Source organism: Ailuropoda melanoleuca, chromosome 7 (genome assembly GCF_002007445.2).
Source record: "Ailuropoda melanoleuca isolate Jingjing chromosome 7, ASM200744v2, whole genome shotgun sequence".
NCBI classification, from domain to species: Eukaryota; Metazoa; Chordata; class Mammalia; order Carnivora; family Ursidae; genus Ailuropoda; species Ailuropoda melanoleuca.
In genome coordinates this window covers 36,628,344-36,643,191 of record NC_048224.1, presented here as the reverse complement: position 1 = coordinate 36,643,191, position 14,848 = coordinate 36,628,344, and positions in this window count along the sequence as shown.

Genomic DNA, 14,848 nt, shown 5'->3' with positions numbered 1-14,848 from the left:
GTCTCTCAGACTCATTCTTTCTCATTCTCCCTGCCATAGTTCAGTCCAACATAGTCTCTCTCTTTCTGTCATCATTGTCTTAACTGTCCTTCTTCCTCTATTCCTCACCTTCTCTCATATACCTTTCTTCCATCCATCACTTCTCTTCATCAGCCAGGAAGGAGTGATTCTAAAATAGAAATCTGGTTGAGACATTAGTTTGTTACCCCCAAAAAATGCTTCATTGGTCCCCATGGCCTTTAGTATAAAGTACAGATTCCTTGTTTGGACATATCTGACAAGGTTAGGACCAAGAATGAATACAACTGGCTTTCTATTCCTTCAGCCCCATGTCTTGCCACTTATCTCTCTTCCATAGAATGCTTTGCTCCAGCTACGCTGAACATCTTGAAATTCTGGAGAATGTCATACTATCTCTCATTTTGCACACATTGCTCTCTCAACCCTTCTTCCATATACCCTGCTTTCCTCTGCTATCTCCTTTCTTTTCCAGGCAAAACTTACGATACCAGGTGACTTCCAACCATTCTCTGACTCCCTCAAAGTCAGGATGGAGTCCTTCCTCTACTCTAATAGACCTTGTACTTTCCTCAATAGCAATGCATGACAATCATCTTTCTACCCCTTTCCTAGTGTTTCTCAACTTTGGTTCTACTTTGGGACTGACCCCTATAATTATAATTTAATTAATCAGCAGTAGGGCCCATCAGTACTTTTTTAAAGCCCTAGGTAGTTTTAATGTGCATCCAGGGTTGAGAAACACTCTCATAAGACTGTAAGTTCCTCTCATCTTAGAATTCTTTTTAAACTGTATCTCCTCAGGGCCTGCTCAGAGTTACGTTCTCCAGGTCTTCAGTCAATATTTGTTGAATGAATGAGTATAGACCATGAAAGAGGAAGTTGTTGGGGCATATTTAGAGGTTCAGGAAGGGGATGGGCTATTCCAGTCTCTGCTCTAAACCAAGCACCTTTCCTTGAATACTCATCCCAGCAAAGCCTGGCCAAGGTAAAAATGCTGGAAAGGTGCCAATCCCCTACCAGGAAGATGTTTAATCCTAGGATATTCCATCTCCATTTGCACCTTTCAACCGCACTGGTCCATCAATCACAAACTTTCTATGCATGAGTGAATCTGTGGAAAGAGTGGGAGTTTCCTAGCTCTGCAGCTTATGGCGTAATACAATAATTAACAAAATAACCAGAGTTTATTTAAGTGGAAAGGCAGGGGATCGTGGCTATTAAAATTATTTTTATGGCTCTTCTCTAATCTTTCAGAGTTGAGTTTAATAGAAGACATTCCTGTTATTCAAAGAGAAGCTATTAAAGCAGCTTATATCCCCCACCTTATGTACACTACAAATAAGAAAAAAATTAAACTGGTCATATTAGCTATGCTCACAGTGAAAGCTTTAGTTCTGAACTTGTATTTTTCTGCATTATGTCTTTAAGACACAGACCCTAGCAGCTCATTTTTGGTGCTTCGTACATAGCAAATACTTAAACTCTTTTTGAATTCAGAGAGAAGAAAAGAAGAGGCAAATATTTTCAGTGGATGCCAGCCTTTTATTTTCCCTTTCTTTCTTTCTCTCTCTCTGCCTGCATGATGAATGCATCCTATTTTGCAATTTGGAACTGTTTTATTTGTAATGTTTTCATGATGAGAATAAAAGCCTTCACTAAGTCTGAAGAACAGCTTGAGGTGAAATGTAAACCATCTAATGAAGACAGTCTCGTTTTCAGTTCTGGTCTCCCTGTTGGTCTGGTAGCCTTCAGGGGATCCTGGGTCCTGAGACAGAAGATTAGTGGTACTATATGAAACCAGGAACTTCAACAGGACACAGGTGGTCATTTCAGGAAAAAGCGGAAGGAGGATAGAGATCTACACTCTTTTTGACATGTAGTAGATCTTTCCTGGTAAATGCTGCATAAATAGAAGTCGGGCAGTGATGTGATGGGTGGGTTCCCAAGCCTTTCAGGTTCTGTGCTTTCATTCCTAACACAACTCGCTGAGAATGGGCTCCTGTGCCTGAATATCGTGTATCACCAGTGTGGTTGTCTCTTGCCTTGGGCCCTCTACTGCATTCTCCACATTGCTTCCAGAGTATTCTTCAGAATAGATGATTTTCCCCTGTTTTCTTGAGTTTAAATATCTCTAAGGCTCACTGACCACCCACAGGATAACTACTCAACCTCTTCCTCTGGCATTCAAGGCCTCCATTGTCAGGCCTCAGTATTCCTCTCCTGGAAGTATAAACATGCTTGCTTGATATTAGAGTTGAGTTTGAGGCCTGTGAAGTGAGTGACTTCCTCAGGGTCACAAAGATAGCAATACAGTCAAAGTTTAGCCATCTGACTCCTGACCAAACTCTCTTTCCACCACATTGCATTGTCCTCACATTTAGCCTCTGCTGCCTCATCTCTAAAATGGGTAATGACAACAACTCACCTGAAATGAGGGGGTATGCTGGTGAGCCTCCACAGTGACCCACATTAGCTTCACCTCCTGGCTTTTATGCTCCATGTAGTCTCTTTCTACACTGGATGGGGCTGGCCTGGATAAGCCAATAGAATACCGTGGAAATGATAGTACTCCACTTTCAAGGCTAGGAAAACTTGCTCTGAGGGAAGTCAGCTTCCATGTGTTGAGGCCACTCAAGCAGCCTTATGGAGAGGCCACATGGCAAGGAACTGAGGCCTCCTTCCAATAGCCAGAAAGGAACTTACACATGTAACTGATAGCCATGTGAGTGTGCCATCTTGGACGTGGATCCACCAGCACCAGGCAAGCCTCAAATGGCTTTAGCACAGATGACATCATAACTGCGACTTTCTAAGCTAAAACCACCCTTCTAAGCCGCTTCTGAATACCAATAGCAACTGTGAGATAATAAATACTTGTTTTAAGCCAGTAAGTGTTGGGGTAATTGGTTATGTAGCAATAGATAACTAATATAGAAGTTAGAAAAACAACCTCTTGAGATCCTTGTTAGCTCTTAGATCTGAGGTTTTATGAGAAAACGATGATTTGCCTTTCTAACACAGACAGGAGTCTATCCTACAGCTAAATAAAAAGGATTCTTGGTGGCTAATGATTGATTTTCAATTCCAGTGACTATAATTAATTTATCAAATTATCCCCATTTGAGTATAGAGGTATTCATAGACAAAAAGAGTCTTTCCAAATTCCTCCCTTCATTCATGCTCCCCCCAGTGGAATGGATACCTGTGGATTCTATCCCCTAGAGGTCTCTTCTCTGTCCCTTCCCCTCCATCTCACAGCCAGAGCCTGAACTATTCCAATGACTTTCAAAGTCTGCCACTCATTCATCTTCCATACTGCTGCCATGGCATTCCCAAACCCAGATCTGTTGATTTAACTGCCCTGTTTGAAAACACTATCATCCTTATGCCCCGCAGCCAGTGGCACAAAGCCCACCGTGACCTAGCTCTTGCTAGCTTCTTCTTTCTCCTTTCTCTGGCCCTAGACTTTAGCCTCACTGTATTATTAGCTACATTACTCTAGTTCCCACACCCTTCTCCATCCGTGCTCATGCTGTTTCTTCTACCTGGACTGTCCTTCTCTAACGCCTAAATGCTTTTCTCTCCTTCCTGCCCGATATTAGGTAGGTAGCCACTTCTCAACTTCAAGGTTTAGCTCCTGGGAAAATCTCTCTTGGTGAACCACAAAGATGTTACTTCCCTCTTGGGCCTCTAGGCACCTTGTGCCCCCTTCTATTGAAGCACTTAACATTAATACATGAGGTAGGAATGCTTTGTTCACAGATCTACCTCTCCACACCAGACTGGGAATTCCTAAGAGATAGTCACTATGTTTTATTATTCACCTCAGTGTCCCCAGAACTTTGTTTTGGGCCTGGTGTGGAAGAGATGCAGGGTAAATTTCTTTGAGTGGAAGGATGGTTGAAAGAATTAAAAATGCTTTCATTTCCTCCAGGAATACATCATATCCTTATTTGTTTAGAGTACATCTGGACTGTTGAATTATTTTTAAAAGTTGGTCTGCCTCTTTTATTCCCTAAAGCCTTTTGGACATTTTAAATTTAGCTTTAATCTGTGAAAGCTACAAAGATCTTAAGTCCTGAAGAGTTATTCAGGACAAGACTGGGCAGATTTTAGGTCTGGGTTGGGTTTGGCTCAGGGTCTGGTTTGATGAGGGTCTAGGCTGTGCCCTAGACTGCAGATAGATCCTAGAGATACAGAGGTCCAGATTGGTGAATGGTCAGAGTGATACAGGATGAGAATCTGAATCAAGTGATGTCTGGAAGTGCAGCTGGACAGGGAAATCTATTTGAAGGGAGGAATGTGGCCAAGTCATCTAACTTCTCTATACCTTGCTTTCTTTATCTATAAAAGGGGAAAAATAATAACGTTTAGCTGATAGGATTATTGTGAGGTTTAGGTGCATAAATAACTCTTACAAGAGGGCCTGTTACAGAGGGAGCATTCACTACATATTCTTCATAGTCATATTACCATGTATTAGTATTAATGCAAGGTTCTAAGGATGTCAATTCCTGGAGGACAAGACAAGAGGTCTAAGGTAGAAGAGGATGGGTAGAAGCCTATCCCCAGGACCCAGTTTAGGTAAAAGGAAGAAGACAGAGGCCCGATACTAGACCTGAGGCACAAAGTCAAGCTTGGGTCTAGGGAATATGGCAGAAGGGCTGTTCTAATGAATAAAGCAAAGCAAAGCAAAACAAAAGAAAAGAACACAAAAGACCTTTTACTGAAGCCTGCTTGTGTTTCAGGCTCTACAAAATCCCCTTTAAAATGTATTGGTAAAAGCATATAAAATTACTGTTTGTATGAATCAATAATGGTTTGGAATATTGGTGATTTCATGTAGTTTAACCTCATACACCACATGGTATGCTTGAATAGTTTAGGGTATGATCTATAGAATCCCCTATTTACTGGCTGTGTGACTTGGGCAAGTTATTTACCCTTTATGCCTCTGTTTCCCCATTTGTAAAGATGAGGAAAATAATATATATTACACTTTCATTGGGTTATTGTGAGGATTAAAGAAAGTCAGAGGCGTGCTGTGAAGGTTCAACTGTTTAGAAATGGGAACTGTTGTAAAATAACTTATACAACAGATAGACACAAGGAAATTTTGAAGTTTACTGCCTGGATTGTGGAACTGATAATGTGATTGTACACATATGCCCAAACTCGCTAAATTGTAGGCATTAGTTATGTGCAGTTTTTTTTTTTGTATAGCAATTATACCCTAATAAATATGGACAAACCAAAAGAAGTAACTTGTTTAGAAATGTGCTCGGCACATAGCAAGTGTTCAATAATATTATTAGTCCAGATTCCAGAAAACAGTGACCTGTATATAATAGGTCGTCAATAAAAATGCATCAGATGAATGAATGAATAAATCCATGTAGGGAGCTGTACACAGAGCCTGGCTCATTTTACACCCTGTTAGCTACTATAATTATGTTTTCTCATTATATCTCACAATGGTTCTGTGAGATAGCTATTGTTGTCTTTGTTTTATTGGGTGAGATAAACTGAGTTATAAAGAGGTGAGGTAACTTTTCACAGGACATGCAGTAAGACCAGGCAAAACCAGCATTAAAACATGTTCTTCTGACTCTAACATCACAATGGGCTCAAAGTCAAGGCTTGGAGAGGCCAAAGTGTATTTGATGTTTCCTCATTTTTAGCTGGGGCTATTTCAATCCCTCTTGCTTCAAATCAGGATGGGTCCCTGATTACTGGGGGGCAGGGAGCTGAGCCTGTGCATGTGGTTGCATGCCCAGTGGTGCATATAGGAAGTCAGGCCAAACAAAGCCTTAGATTATAGTTGAATTCACCATTTATCTTCTAAGTGTAACTCTGGAAAAGCATTTTCCTAAAAAGATCATTGTAATGAACCTAAAGGAAGGTCATTCTGAGACTGTTGTTTCTGGAAGTCCTGAACTGCAGCTGTGGAAGGTGGGAAGGTTCAGGAGTATACCTGCCACTGGCCAGCATCTTGGTGGAGGGCCTGGTGTTGGGGGGATGCATGTGAGGCTCACGCCAGCCTCTGACCAACTCTGACTTCTGGGGATTCAAGATATGAGCTGATGTCTCAGTCATTCGGGCGCCAGCCTAATTTCACCTCACGGGCTTCTGAGACTGCTCCTAAGGATATTCTTGTGTTCTGCTTGCTAGTACCCCTGGATATCCCTTCTCCACCCGAGCCAAGCAAGTACCTCTGTGGTGACCCTCTCTCCCCCTTGGCTGAATCTGCAGCACCCATCCCGGTACCTGTTTACAAGCCTTGACCCACCCACAGCTACTTTGTTCAGTTGTAAGGAATGTTCTTTTCAATCTGAACTCTGAACCTGGAGCCATGCCTGTAGCAGCTTCCACTTACTGAGTGTGTACTGTACGCCAGGTGCAAAGCATTTAGGAACAAGGCAACTGAGGCTCAGATCAGTTCTTCTCAAACTTTCCTGCACATGTGGCCTGCCTTGGGATCTTGTTAAAATGCGGCACTGGGTGTTATAAGCAAATAATGAATCATGGAACATTACATTAAAAACTAAGGATATACTGTACGGCGACTAACGTAACATAATAAGAAATTATTATAAAAAAGATGCGGATTCCAGTTAAGTGGGTCTGGGATAGAGTCTAGGATTCTGCATTTCTAACCAGCTCCATGAAGCTGATGGACTACAACGTAAGCAGTGAAGGCCTTGCTCCTGAAGCAGAATCTGCATTTTTGCAAGAGCCCCAAATGAGTCATGTCTAGCGGTTGTTTGCCCCCGACACCAAATATGGGATGTCTTTTCCAGCACCAATTCTGCAATTGGTTGTCCAATGGTTCAATTCAGTTCTGAAATACCTACCTGGAGTTAGCATCAGATCCCACAGGTTAAAGGGCTCGGACCCACAAGAGTGTCCCTACTTCTGATGTCAGCTGAAAATGAGGTAGGTACCTACCATGCTCCTTCAGCTTCCATGGTTCTCTAGAATGAGTCACAGAACCCCAGGAAAGCACTTTACTTACTGTTACTGAATTATTATAAAGGATACAACTCAGGCACTGTCAAATGGAAGAGATGCACAGAGTAAGGTATGTGGGAAGATGTGTAGAGAGTCCATGCCGTCTCCAGGCATACGCCCCTCCCTGCACCCCCATGTGTTCACCAACCCGGAAGTTCTCTGAACCTATCTTTTAGGGGGTTTTATAGAAGCTTCATGATGGAGGCAAGATGGATGCAATCAATGGCTGCTGGTGATTGAACTCAATCTCCCCCCCTTCTTCCCTCCTGGTAGGTGAGGGTGGGAGTTGAAAGTTCCAATCCTCTAATCAGGGCTTAGTCTTTCCAGTGACTATCCTCCCTCCTGAAGATATCGGGGTGGGGGGCCTCTAGAGAGTCACCTCATTAGCATAACCTCAGGTTTCATATACAGTACCTTGTTATGGGGCGCCAGGGTGACTCAGTCGGTTAAGCCTCCAACTCTTGATTTTGGCCCAAGTCACGATCTCAGGACCCTGAGATCGAGCCCAACAAGCCCCTAAGCCCAGCAGGGAGCCTACTTAAGATTCTCCCTCTCCCTCTCCCTCTGACCCCACCCCCACTGCTCATGTGCACTCTCTCTCTCTCAAAAAAACAAAAAAGAATAAATAAAAATAAAGTAACTTGTTATAATAACAAAAGGCACTCCTATCAATTCTATCCTCAGGAAATTCCTAGTGTTTTAGGAGCTCTGTGTCAGGAAGCAGCAACAAACATCAAATATATATATATTTTCCATTTTACCACACATGTAAAGGTAAATTTAAGGGTGCTGCATAGGAATTAAACTTTCTGTATGTTTCTGTGCTATTTAGAAAGTGCTTTCCTATACTTTAGCTTCTTTGCTCCTCACCGAGCCCCATTCAATGTGTGTGGGGTGCATTAGCCCCGTGGGTGTGTCAGTCACATCCCCAGTTCAGATAACTTGCTAGGTTGCCATAGCTGTGGATTTTAAAAAGGACACCCTAAACAACCAAGGCTCATACACACCCCATTCATTATAAGGAATGGCATTTCTTTAGAAAGAAAGGAGGGTGCAGAGAAAGTAATGAAGTGTGAAGTTGACTGGGATTGGCTTAGCCAAATCTTATAATGCTGAGTCGGTCAGCACCCTTCCCTTGCCTGCGCTGGGGCTGGGAGTGGAAGCGTAGAAACAGAGCCAAGAGGACCTCAGGAGCTCATAGAAGTCACATCCCAGACTGACGAGAGGAGAGCTGACAAAACTTTTCACCAAGTGCTCATCCAGAGCTGCTGATTACTGGTTTCAGTCAAAAGGCAAAAAATGTTCCTACCTTTATCTCACAAATCTCAATTCTGGGCATTTATTTTAAGGAAAAACTATACTCACATGTTACTTACTGAAGCTTTTTTTTTTTTTAAATAATGTAGAATTGGGAACAAATCAAGTGTCCAAATTACTAGAGGACTGAGTAAGTTATGGTATCTGATGAACTCTGCAGCCAGAAAAATCACAGATTTTATACCAAAAAATGAAATAAAAACATAACAATTATATATCAACATGGAAAATATTTGCAATTGAGAGTGAAGCAGAACAGCAGATTATAAAAATTTATGTGTTCTATGATTGCAATTATGTAAACTAAAGATAGGAATGGGGATATAGTAAAAATATTTTTTTTTTGATGAAGTGCTGGGATTAAGGATGATTTTTCTTCTTTAAAATGTCCTTTAGCGTTGTCACTGCTTTTGCAATAAAAATGTAAATAGTCTTGGGAATCCAAGTTCCGTATATCCCTGAGGACAATACTGTGTCCTCACAATTAACAGTGAGGGAGACAAAAGCTATAAACAAACTTTATTCACCTAATATCATCTGTATGAACAAAATCAATTTTGGGGGTTCTTTTTTTCCCCTCTAAATGTGTCCTGCAAAAATGACTGGATAAATTGTCGTCAAATTCAAAACTATGTCTGGGCAGATCTGACTCAAAATGTAGGCCATGTGGCATCCATGGCCTTCTCTTGGAGAGGTCCTCATGTGGCAGCTCAGAGAAACAGACGGTCACAGTCCAGGGCTGCTAAGCTGTGGAAAGAGAAGACGAATAATTTCAAGTATGAGCCCTGGTCAAGAGTCACTTGACAGATACTTCAAACCGTAGGCCTTGATTAGGATGGGACTTCTTGCAGGTGCAATTCTACGTGTAAAACTGACAGTAAATTCAAGCAAGTACTTAGGAATTTAATGACATAAAAAGAGTGGTGCCAGCAACACCTGGAATGCTGGCTATTTACCTAACAATCTAAAATATCTTACATACCAAAAAAATGTTTTGATGTCACAATTCCAAAAAAATGTTTCCATGCTCCTTATCATTGTACATGCCCTAAAATATGGGCAGTTATGAAAAAATAAACTTTTTTGTTGTTGTTGTTACTCATGTAGTTTCTTTCATTTACTGAGTTGATGCTGTTGGAAGGGGCATCAGCCAGTATATCTCAACTGTCCTGTCGTACCCACCCAGCCGAGAGTATCAAGTGATATTTTTACGAAAGGCGTGAACACAGGCTCAGGAGGATATGCCAGCTTTCTAGAGGCTCCCATCACATGCAGGAGCCTAGCCAATGCCATTGCGGTCAAGCAGGAACTTGAGGACTCGATCCTGCCTGCCAAGGGCCTCCTGGTAGATCTCAACGACTTTCTGCACAGCGTTACTCTGCCCTTGGTCCCAACCTACCACGTGACTCCATTCCCAAAGCTTCATCTTCAATCCCCTCCCTCTGCAGCTTCCCTTATTACCATTGCTAATTGTGGACCAGGCAATTCGCTGGGCCTATAAGACCTACAAACTGATGTTTAGAAAGTGAGATTATGTGTCAGACCAACGAAGGCACTTGCGTTTCCTTTCTTTCTTTCAGCAGTGAGTGACAGTGATTCTCAAAGTATGGAAAATGAATATGATTTAACTATAGCTCTCTGCAGATATTACTGATGGAAGAAAATCTTTGGAAAGGAGACCCTAGCCTTTAATTAGAGGTGCCTATGACACTAAAAACTCCCTTTGAGTTGCTGCACAAGTTAGGGCCTCTGGACACTATTTTTAAAGGATCATTTAACTTCAAAATCAAAATTTCGCCCCGGAAAACCTCGAAACAAACAGCCGAGATGAAATTGCAGCAGCATGTTTACCAGCGAGGGAGTTGGGCTCAGCGGTGAAGTACAAGTGGTTGAGTCGTGAGGAGCAGGAGTGGGGTTCTTCCCACACCATTTAGAGGTGTCACCACATGGACAGGACGGACTGTCTTGACACACACTATCTCTTCATCTTTGCACTCCTCTCTTTTCCCTGTTTTGATTATCTGGCCGACACACCCATTTGACTTGGAATATTCAGCTTAACTCTGGTTGGAGAATGCTTGAATTCCTGTTTTCTTTCCCAAGGTCACACAGCTATGAAGCGACTGGGTTAGCTCTGTCTGATTCCAGAACCCATGATTTTAAGCTCTGTGCTTTACCACCTTTTACTTCGACTGTAAATCCCGTGGATTTCTGTATGACCCCTATCATTTCGGTTCTCTAGGAAATGATGAACTATTCCAAGTTCCTTGGAGGGATCAGGGTCCTCTGTCAGTGTGATTCATCTCTCTCGCTCTGCAACTTGGAATGAAAATGAAAATAGAAGTGGAAAAAATTGGACCGTGTGTCACTAAATGTGATGCTAAAACTAACGGCTCTCAAACAGTTTCTTAGAATTCTCACCTGGAGTTTCCCTCCCTGGAAGACAGTCCCAGGGGTGGGTTCTCAGTTCAAAATCTCTTGGAACTTCTGCCTGTCCCCAACTCCTTCTATTCAGATCCTCCCTGACAGTAGCAGAACTTTTAGTATCACTTGATTGAGAAAGTTTGGGATGGTGCTTAATACTGTTGTTTTTAACATCCTCCAAGACTTGACTTTGAATCTCTGCTTCCCAGGTGTGTTATATAGGGTGACTTATGTAACCTCTCTGAGACTCAGTTTCCTCGTCTGTAAAGTCAGGGCAACACCCTTCCTAGGGGATTGAACTCCGATGAGATAATACTCCATAAGAGTTACAGACGGGTTACGCACTTGACTAACTTGATCTAGGCCTCTGAGTCTGTAGGGGTGGACCCAGCATCTGCACCCAAGTGGTCTGGTTTTAAAGCCTCCCTTATAACCACCTTGCTATGCAATGTAATGAGGGATATAATGGCTCAATCTATGGCCCCGTGGGAGAACACAGGAAAGACTTTTAACCCAGGTCAAGAGGAAAGGGGTCAGAGAAACTTCCCAGGGCTGATGACATCTAAGCCAGAAGCTGTAGGAGTTAACCAAAGAAAGGCAGGTGGGCTGGTGGTGGGAAGGTGAGATGTTGGGCAGCGTGGATAGGGTGGAAGATAATGTTTAAACAGAAGAAACAGTATGTACAAAGGCCAGAAGACAAGAGAGAGGATGGCACATTGGATTGCTAATCAGCGGTGGCTAATCAACAATAGGAACACTGCTATGCAGGGGCCTTCTGTGCCGGGTCACTGCACGGAACAATCCTTTTTTGTGCAAAGAGGATCCTGGGCTCTGTGCTGCATGGCCTGGTGTTTGCCTGTGGTTGCCTTACATGCTCTGTGATTTCGATGTGACTATAAGCTCCCTGAGGGCAGGACCCAGTTCCTTCTGTTAGTACCTTCTCCAGAACAAAGCACACGCCAGGAAACATAGTGGGCAAGATCTGCTGGTACAAATTTATCTGTGAATGACTTAGTAAAGCTGCCCTGTTGTTAACAGAAAACATTAATTAGTACATTCTCCAAGGATCCAAGGATATGGAGTGGTGGCCAGAATTTGCTTTTATCCTCAGGGCACCCCAAAGCCACATAGTTTGTATGGACAGTCAGTATTGGCATGGACTCATGAAGCAGACAGTGGATGGGCATTGCCTAGAGTCGGATGGCAAATTTAGAGGAGAGGTCTTGCTTTCCGGTGGGATGGGCAGGCGCTGCTCTTCTGGGCCAGTGTCAATAATGCCTATGTCAATACAGCTCTGTCATGAAGCTGATTGCTCAAGCCACCAGGGAAATGGTTATTGTCTTTCCTCATTAGAGCTAGGACCCTTAACATGGCCTGATGTGACCATTTTCGGGTTCATATCCAGAAATGTAAGCTTTCACTCTTTGGCTTTTTTAAAGGAAAAATGTGTGCGTTAATGATTTTGTTGCATTCGATAGGTATCAGTTTTGTCATTGCAGATTTTAGGATAATAGGAAATTTCTTTTCATGACAAAGGATCACAACAAAATGGGTGGATGGCAGCACTCCTAGAAGGGATAGTGCCAGCCCCACATCAAGACATAAACACCAAGTTGGGAGGCCTTCTGAGGTGACCCTGCTCATTGCTTTCATTATCGGGATTTTGGTTTTGTAGTAAATATTCATAAAGGATGTCATGACTATATTTTTGTAGATGTTCTTAAAATGCCCTCTTTTGCTTTTGAATGGAGAGTGGCTATAATTTTGTGGTGCTGGTGGTAATCATTTGAATAACTTAAATTTCTTTTTTCGCTTTTTGTTTGGAAAAATTTCAAACTTACCAAAATGGAGCAAAGAACACTCTTACAGCCTATACCCAGATTCATCTCTTGCTCACATTTTGCCCTATTTGTTTTATCTGTCTATATAAACTCTAAATTTTTTATGACCAAATTAAGAGTAAGTTGCATGTCTTGTTCATTTATCCTTAAATACTTTGCTGTCCATTTCCTAGGAAGAAAGATATTCTCTTCCATGAGCACAGTGCAGTTATCCACCTCAGTAAGCTTAACAGTGACACCATATGTTTATCCAGCGTATGGTCTATTATTTCGATTATCAATTAAAACCAGAATGTCCTTTCCAGCATCTCCTCCTCTAATGTGGGTCCATCAGGTAATGCATTTCATTGTCATGTCTCTGGTCTCCTCTCAGCAGAAACAGTTCCTCATCCTTTGTCTTTTACCACCCTGATATTTTGGGAGAATTCAATGTATTTGCTCATTTTAAATTAAAAGTTTTCTCATCTGGGATACATTTCATATTTCCTTCCAGTTAGATTCATGTGATTCATCTTCCATTGGATGCATGACTTTTTTTAAAAGAGACTCTGTTGCATATAGAGTAATCTAATGGGTCACCTGGTCCCAAACTGGATGTCTTTGTGAGCTGTGTGCCCCTAGTCTGGAGCCTGAGTTACATATGGGCTCAGCTCTGCTATTGATTCAGTGTGCCATCCTGGGCTAGTTACCCTTCTGGGCCTCAGTTTCCTCATTTATAAAAGGAAGAGATTGACTTAGATGACCTATAATAGCCCTCTGTATTAGATAATTCATGATTTTTTATGAACCCATGATAACAAATGCTTGTGTTCAGAGTCAGTTAATGCCCTTATTAAATGTGAAAATAATAAGAGTAACTCGCTTAGTTGCCTGTAACTTTGGAGAGCTTGGTCTGGATTTGCAAGCAAAGCTGAAACTTAAAACTAGAAAAGTCCATTGTATCTTGATTAGTGAGGGGGAAGATTATGTCTTGGCCTGGGCACAAAATGCAGCTTATCTCCTGCAGATAAACTGACACATTAACACCGAGGTTCCAAGATGCTCACATATTTCAAAACATATACCTAGGATCTAAAGCCTTCATTCTGGCTGATAACAAGATTCCTGTAATAACATGCATTTAGGGTATTTTCCAAATACCCAAAGGCACGCATGACTTTAAAGAGCACATGTGCATTTCATTGCAGTAACCCACTTTTGTGCTTAATTAAATTCCATTTGGCAGAAGTGGCAATTTGAATTCGATACACTATTATCGCATCGCATTACCAATACGCCTTTCAGGCTCCAGCCCTGGACACTCCTGATATGAAGCACTCTGCAGCAGAAAGAAGGGGTCTGTGAAGCTGCCAAAAGGCAGGCTCAGCATTTCCCAGGGCAGCCCCAAAGACCAAGAAGAGGAACATGAGCGCTCATAGGAGGTGCAGGCTCACGGTGTCGTGGAAGGTTGCTCAAGTACTCCTCGCCCCTTTGGGGAGCTCTTTATTCAATACTACCAAATGGTGAAAGACTGGGCACTCAGTTGGACTCTCAGACATTTATGTTGGAAGCAATGTTCAGGCAGGGACACAGAGCTGTGTGGCACTTTGGAAAGCATTTCACGGAAGATAGCCTGGAGAAAAGGCAGTGGGGAACAACTTAGGGAACAGAGACCCTGTGTTTGGAATCTGACTTTAATATCTTTTACTAACATGACCTTAGGCAAGTTACGTAGTCTCCTTGAACCCTTGAGTCTGCAAAATGGGCTTTATAGGGTCTGCTGTTGTGAAGATTAAATAAGATATAGATATGCAAGCTGCCAGCCTGGCACAGAATTAGCACTGAAAATGTACTTCTTTCTCTTTTCCCCCCTTTATTTAGAAGTAGGTAGGCAGGACAAGTATTGCTTATTCTGTTTTATATGGGGGCAAATGGAGGCTCATAGAGTTTTAAGGTCATTCAACTGCTATGGTCCTAGGAGGGATTTGAACTTGTGTTTATTCACTAGCCCATTAAGGTTTATCTCCCTTGCAAATCTGTCTGTTGGAAGATGATTATAGCACTGAGCTGGTTTCAAAAGGCTGGCAGCAATTTGTTTTTTAATAACCGTATTTTATTTTATTTATTATTTATTTTATTTTTAATTTAAAAAAATTTTTATTATGTTAGTCACCATACAGTATATCATTAGTTTTTGATGTAGTGTTCCATGATTCATTGTTTGCATATAACACCCAGCGCTCCATGCAATATGG